At 39.0% G+C, this 7,763-nt stretch overlaps 1 long non-coding RNA gene across 1 annotated transcript; it reads left to right on the top strand.

Annotated features, from left to right (window-relative positions):
• The first annotated feature begins 6,538 nt into the window (after nucleotides 1-6,538).
• LOC119886921 lies at nucleotides 6,539-7,559 on the top strand. Its single transcript, XR_005441570.1, has 3 exons — nucleotides 6,539-6,868; nucleotides 6,992-7,204; nucleotides 7,306-7,559. It is a non-coding gene; the product is annotated as an uncharacterized LOC119886921 (long non-coding RNA).
• The last annotated feature ends 204 nt before the right edge of the window (nucleotides 7,560-7,763 follow it).

The following is a 7,763-nucleotide window of genomic DNA, read 5'->3' on the forward strand; positions in this document are numbered from 1 at the left end:
AAAATGTAATTGACAATTCGGTGAAAAAAGAATTTTTATTATTATTATTATTATTAAGATAAGAAAAGATAAGAGATACTTTAATGTACCATTGGGAAATTCATCTGCAGACATACTTAACAGCCTCCTTCATTCATATATCAAAATATTCTTTAAAGCCAATGCTGATCCATTCAGCCATAAAACCAATAAGACGATGAAATTGATTAAACCAATAAAACCGATGCAACCAGTAGAACTGGAATATTGCTCATTTTACACATTCAACAGTAACACCCAGTTTGACTGTTTTCAGTCTCTAAACTGTCGGGCCGAAAGTAAGTGATTGTTGCTGCCTGCCACGGTGGACTTTTGGATTCTTCCACTGGGTGGTCCCATTGGGAAATTCCAGATTCTACTCTTAGTGGCTTTAGTACCTAAGTATTTATTGTTTTTGCTGAGATAGATGTTAAACTTCTAACCTATTTTAACTTCTCATTGTTGGATATGGTTACAGGTACAGAGGTGAAATAAAAGTAAAATACTCTTTTACTTGTCAATCGTGTCATTGTGGAAAAGTCTCCTAAACAGCATTTAGATCATGATAAAACACTAAAACATCACGCCCATGACTGCATTTAAAGGATGCTGTGGTGTAAACTAATTGTCTGTTTATGACTCCGTGGAAGCAGGATTTCTTATGCTCCATAGGAAAACACCCACTTGGCAGGACAGTGGAAACACTACAGTGGAAACCAAACACATCATGGGTACACATCATCTACTTTTAATCCATCTCCCTCAGTACAGCTTCAGGGCATCTTGAGCCAATATGCCCCAAAATGAGAGCTGATAGATGATCTATGGGAGATCCATCAGAGTCCTACTGGCATCTGCTATTAGCTGCAGGTTGTTAATCAAAGACAGGATAAATACTTGATGTGAAGCTGTGATGCTGCATGTTTTTTCTGGGATATGCTGCTTCCAATTTATGTTTTTAAATAGGACAGAACATCATAATTATTTCATTCACCTCTCCCATCTCACGTTTTTTTTTTTTTATCTCTGCATGCACTGGGTGGAAACAGTGAAGCACAAGTAGGTAGTCCACCACATGTCTATGAAGAGACAGATGCTCACATTCATACTGACAGACACTGTAGAGTCTTCTTAAGAGTGTCTAAAATATCTGAACGCGGAATTAACTTTAAAGGGCTGGCAAACGATAGCATGCTGTTCCCCCAGCCAGCGCTGTGAGATAGCGACAGTCTTTTTCCATATGAGGAGAATTTATCATCAGGCTTGGTTAGCTGAAATCTGTAGGTCCCCGGGGACCACTCCAAATATGGAAGGGGTTAGGGTCAATAACTGTGGCTCAAACATTTGAGAAAAGTATTAAAAACCTCCATCCAAAAATCCTCAAGAGAGAGACAAGTCCAAAACATTTGGCTGCGGGTACCCATGGTCACGCCAGCATCTAAGGCAACTATCATCTACTTCTAAAAAGGTAATAAATAATATAATAAAATCATTCTCAAAATTTGTTCATTTCACATAGCCTTTTATTACAATATTGAACACTTTGGGGTTCCATGCACCTCTGGGCCTTAGTGAAGCCAGCCTGGGATCCCATCACTTTCCCCTCGACCCATTCATCCCTTCCTCCCTGAACTTTCTCTCTAACCAAATAAATTACCTGTTGTACCTTAATTGGCGTGGTCTTAGTAAATTGAACAGTAAGTACTCTATTTAGTTATGCATCACCAAAAAAAGCTGTGTTTTGCACACACCTGAGAAAATATCCAATTTTTCTAATATTGTCGCTGCTACCATTTAGTGATTGGTCCTGTTTATGTAAAACAGTCACGTCCCATACAATTTTCCTCCCTATGTAACGAAGTCTGGCGTGAAATGATAAAGTTGCCCGTCCAAGTGATTTGTTGTGTTTTTGAAAATACTCAAGAGAGCTGCAGCATCCTGTCGCTTCCCTGTCTGATCCCTTTTCCCCGCCGCCCCCCCTGCTCTCTGAAGGCCAGGACACGGCCATTTCCTTCTTTTCATTTGTTCCACCACCACGTGACCTTTTCTGTGGCGGCAGAAGGTACTGTGGCTAAAACGCAAACTTTAAAGGTTACATTTCAAGTGCAGTCTCTGTCAGATGAAAATGAAGGAAAAACAAACAAGCCATTAGGTGTGGACAAAGAGTTTTTTTGGTGGATGCTTTTACAAGTTTGAAGGGTTTCAAATATCCAACAAAACATTCCCACTATACTATGTCAAAATGATTGTTGGCATAGCATTAAAACTGAAAACTAAGATTTTATTAGCACTTCAAAGGAAGAATGATAATACTACCTTTAAGACATTTTTAAACAGAACTAGAACACTTTGAAATTCTGTGTAATTTTTAAAGAAATTAGCGTTTAACTTTGGCAAGGATTGTCTAAAACCACGACACTATAATTTTCCATCTTTGCTCATATAAACAGACAACACTAAGATTCTAGATTCCTTTTTAAACCTGCTGTACTTGTATTTCTGTGCCATCTGTAGTGTCACCCTAAACGTATCTGTGCAGCATCTGGGGTCAGAGGGCAACACGAATGTCACGCTCCACCACGCATGTGTGTCCGGACAGGTCTGATTATTGTAGATGGCAGCACAGCTCCTTCGCAATCGCACAGGAAACCAGCCATGGCCTCCTGAACCTCATGACCCCTGCCCACATGTGGTCATCACAGCAGTAATAAGGTCAGCCTGCTGGCACAGACTCCAACAGCATCTTCACCCTCCAGGGACAGTATGAGGCACCAAAAAGACTCTTCACAGATTTATCAGAGGTAGGGCGTGGTTTGAAAGACAAGCAGAGTGATTTGGTTTGGTTTTATTCTGTAGTCACAAAAAAATGTAATGTAAACGAGCAAATATAAAAAATTTACAATAAAATGAAACATAAAACAAACAAAATAAAATAAACTATAAAACTAAGTGTGATTATACAAAATGTACATTTTCACTCAAATACTATGTACATTTACCCATCTCTGCTAAAATAATAATAAAATAATGTTGTGACACCTGTTTTAAGTGGTGCTAACTAGCAGAGTTTCCAGAGCGGGACCACATATAACCAGTCATTGCCAGCATTTCCATGAATACCAACATGTCCCAACTCCTCTTCTTCGCTCTCGTGGTCTGCATCCCTCCCTCCCATCCCTTTCCATAGGGTTACAAAGGGGGTCCATCGTGTACGGCAGATTTCCTTATCGTAGCTTCCCCACAACGCTTTGAATGTCTATTCAGCAACTGCAAGCCTCGTACAGCTTTTTGTTTCGATCATCACTACATCATTTAATCGTACCTGTTGATTGTGTGGTCCTTGCTAGTGAAAATCAGCAACGGAATTTTGACCAGGCCTTGTATGATACCAATACTGATTTCTAGTATGCTCAGTGTTGGAGATTAAAATGTTCAGTACTTAAGTGGATTATTTTATTATAACCAAATATTTAACACATCTTATTTTGGACAATCTATAAGTATTAACAGAACATACATAGTCGATTCTGTATCGTGTCACAGCCATACACTGCATTTTCTTGCAACCAACATTAACCAACTTTTATTTATTAAAAAATGTTAGACATTTTTTGGAACCAGCAGGTTAAGAAATGTAGCAAGTTTATCATTTGAGTCAAATAAAATAGATTCCAACAACCTAAAATGTACCTAATTTCAATGCATTTCTTGACTAAGTTTTCTATGTAAAAGACTCGCAAGATGCAGATGCAAGACTATCCTAAGATTGATCCATGTGGAATGCCCCGTGACCACACCTGCATCTGATAAATTGCGATTAAAATCTAAATAATATGTAAACTAGATAACTACTAGATTATCACACCCAATGGCCTCCAATGTATTGCATAAAACTGAATGATGTTCACTGATGAATTACTGAGTTTAAATGCAAACTGTATGGCGTTGCATTTAAAGTTCGCAGGTACAATGACAATATCACTTTGTAATATTTGAAACCATTTACATCTGAAATTACCAAGTCAAAGTAATTTGTAATACAACTAAAATAAAACATGAACAAAAATAGATCAGTTAGAATTAAAACGCAATCCTATATTTCAAGTCTTTCATTGTAGTTTTAAAAAAAATTACATTTCATATGACATCATACAAGAACAAAGGGACTGGATAATGTGAATGAACAATAAAGAGTATGCTGAGAAACTGTTTATGTTTATAGGTAAATATGATCTAATACTGTCGACCTTGTGTGTAGTGAGTGACTGATGGATAAATATAAGTCGTCTGATGATTCATGTATTGGCCAAAACCCCAAATGCAGCTCAGTCCAAGTGCAGACACACACACACACACAACATAAATAATTATAGTTGAGAACTCAATGGAATGGTTGATTGTAATGAATCTCATAACTATGATCAGATTTATGGCTTATTATTAGTTTTCTATTTTGAATCTTAGTCAGGCATAAGTTTAATATATCTGAATTGAGGGGGGAGGAGGCATTAAATAATAATAGCTTAATTTATTTAGAACACACTTTGCAGTCAATAAACAAGTCGATAATAAATAAGAGCTAAGGCCTCATCATGTTTCTGACCAGCTGACAAATGAAAGTCCAACATTCTTTCTTACTCTGTTTTGGTTTGCAACTCCTGACGTGAAATATCTAACTCTTTAGCTATATATAATTACAGTTTTTTTCAATCGCTAACCTGCGTTGGTCAAAACTGAAGTCACATTGTCAAAACTCTTCACACAGTGAGAGCAACAGAAGTGTATGTGGACCAAACTGTGAATCATGTTTCATTGCTTTCACACAAAATGCATTCAATGACCCTTTCTCCGAAATGCATAAACTCTTTTCTCGTTACTACTTCACCACCTGCAAAACACTGTATACAGTGGGGGAAATAAGTATTTGACCCCTTGCTGATTTTGCAGGTTTGCCCACTCACAAAGAATGCAACGATCTATAATTTTAATCATATGTACATTCTAACAGTGAAAGACAGAATCCCAAAGGAAATTCCAGAAAATCACATATGAATTTATTAAAATTGATAACCATCTGATGAGGAAAAACAAGTATTTGAACCCCTGGACAAACAGCATGTTAATATTTTGTAGAAAAGCCATTATTGGCCAGCACAGATGTCAAACGGTTTTTATAGTTGGTGACAAGGTTTGTGCACATTTCGGCAGGGATGTTGGCCCACTCCTCCCTGCAGACAGCCTCCAAATCATTCAGGTTCCGAGGTTGTCCCTCCAAAGATTTTCAATTGGATTCAGGTCTGGAGACTGGCTAGGCCACTCCAGAACCTTGATGTGCTTCTTCTTCAGCCACTCTTTTGTTGCTTTGGCGGTGTGCTTAGGGTCGTTGTCGTGCTGAAACACCCATCCTCGACCCATCATCAGCTCTCTCACTGAGGGAAGGAGATGTTGGTCCAGAATTCCACGATACATGGCCCCGTCCATCCTCCCCTCAATACAATGGAGTTGCTCCGTGCCCTTGGCTGAAAAGCACCCCCAAAGCATGATGTTGCCACCACCATGCTTGACGGTGGGGATGGTGTTCTTTGGGTTGTACTCGGTGTTCTTTGCCCTCCAAACACGACGAGTTGAGTTGAGGCCAAAAAGTTCTATTTTGGTCTCATCTGACCACATCACCTTCTTCCAGGCCTCTTCTGAGTCGTCCAGGTGGTGAATGGCGAACTTCATGCGGGCCTGTACATGTTTCTTCTTGAGCAGGGGGACCTTGCGTGCGCTGCAGGATTTCAATCCATGACGGCGTAGTGTGCTACCAACCGTTTCTTTTGTAACTGTGGTCCCAGCTGCCTTCAGTTGATTCATCAGTTCCCCCCTTGTGGTTTTGGGATGATTCCTCACCGTTCGCATGATCAGGGACACCCCACGAGGCGAGATCTTGTGTGGAGGCCCAGACCGAGGGAGGTTGGCGGTGGTGTGGTGCTTCTTCCATTTCCTGATAACTGCACCGACAGTTGATCTTTTCTCTCCAAGTTGCTTTCCGATTCTCTTGTAGCCCATCCCAGCCTTGTGCAGATCAACAATCTTGTCCCTGATGTCCGTAGACAGCTCTTTGGTCTTGCCCATGGTGCTGATGTTGGATGCTGGTTGTTTGGGTGTTGACAGGTGTCTTTTATACAGGTAACGAGGTGAGGCAGGTGTATTTGATGTAGATAATTGGTTGGGATTGGGGCTGTGTCTTAAAGAAAGACTAACTGGCTTGTAGGAGCCAGAATACTTGCTGTTTGGTAGGGGGTCAAATACTTGTTTTTCCTCATCAGATGGTTATCAATTTTTATAAATTCATATGATGTGATTTTCTGGAATTTCCTTTGGGATTCTGTCTTTCACTGTTAGAATGTACATATGATTAAAATTATAGATCGTTGCATTCTTTGTAAGTGGGCAAACCTGCAAAATCAGCAAGGGGTCAAATACTTATTTCCCCCACTGTATCTGCAGAACACACTGTGCCCAAAACTGTTAAAAACACATTGAAAACAGATTGATGGTAAATGTACTGCATTTCTGCAGGGACCAGATTGAAATAAGTAGAAAATCTTAGAACACAACACAAACAGCTGATAAAAATTTCAGTTGAAAGCCTGCCCAGGTGTCCTGGGGACAGCTTCAGATGGCAGTAGTTTCAAAACAAGGATCAAGGGACACAGGTTGGTGGGGAAAGAAGAGTGGCAAGGAGAAGGATTTGTGGAAGACAAAGGAGAAGAAAACCAAGAGCGGTGGTCTCTGATGAGATAAGGGCCACAATTATTGGCCATGTTGTTGAAAGAAATAGTACGGATTTCCTGGCACACAACAGGTGAGATGTGCATCTTTCAATGATAACTGAATTACATTTTATGGTACAAATCAGTATGTTTACATTTTTACATGTACTGACATTTTACAGTAAAATGTATTGATTGTTTGTGTCTTACTGTAGGATACAAAGGTTGCCTCCCAGGCAACAATGCAATAAAACTGCGAGAAATTCAGGACGGAGTGCTGGCAGAACAATCTCACTTTTGGAACTGTGAATTCGGTCAGACAATTGCCAGAGTCCTGGAGAAACATAAATTAAGAACGAAACAGTTGTACACTGTACCATTTAAGAGAAACTGAATGTGTGAAAGAACTCCGTTATCAATATGTCCAGGTAAGATGTCTGAGGTTACATACACAGCTATAAAAAATATTTACAGTAAAAAAAAAACACTAGCATTACTACAGTAAAACTGTGCACTTACTGTTTTTCAGAAAGTAATGGAGGTGGAAACACTGGAAACACCACATTCATTTGTATTTATCGATGAAGCTGGATTTAACCTTTAAGTAACTGATTAGCCCTCAATTATTTGTTCAAATTACAGTATGTACTTTTAGTTTCTACTTTTTTTTTCTCATTACTGTAATTCTGTAAATTACTACAGACTATTGAAGCAAACTGCTAATTTTCATTTACCTTAAGGAATTGTTATGTTCAAAAAATTTAAATAAATCATGTGAAAGAATGTCACTCTTTTCTTTGAAGAAAATATTACTTTCTATGAAGTCACTGAAATTGTTCAAACTGTAAAGATGAAAAGTTTGTATTTTCTGTATTTGTGTTTGATGCTAGTGTTTTTACACTGTGTGTGTGTATGTGTGTGTGTGTGTGTGTGTTATCTCAGTGAGGGTTGTGCATAGTGTTTGGCTGCACCAAGCCTGTTTTGAGC

The sequence above is a fragment of the Micropterus salmoides genome, unplaced genomic scaffold (genome assembly GCF_014851395.1).
Source record: "Micropterus salmoides isolate LMB-PRFRI ecotype aquatic unplaced genomic scaffold, ASM1485139v1 Ms_hic_scaffold_4, whole genome shotgun sequence".
Classification (NCBI taxonomy): domain Eukaryota; kingdom Metazoa; phylum Chordata; class Actinopteri; order Centrarchiformes; family Centrarchidae; genus Micropterus; species Micropterus salmoides.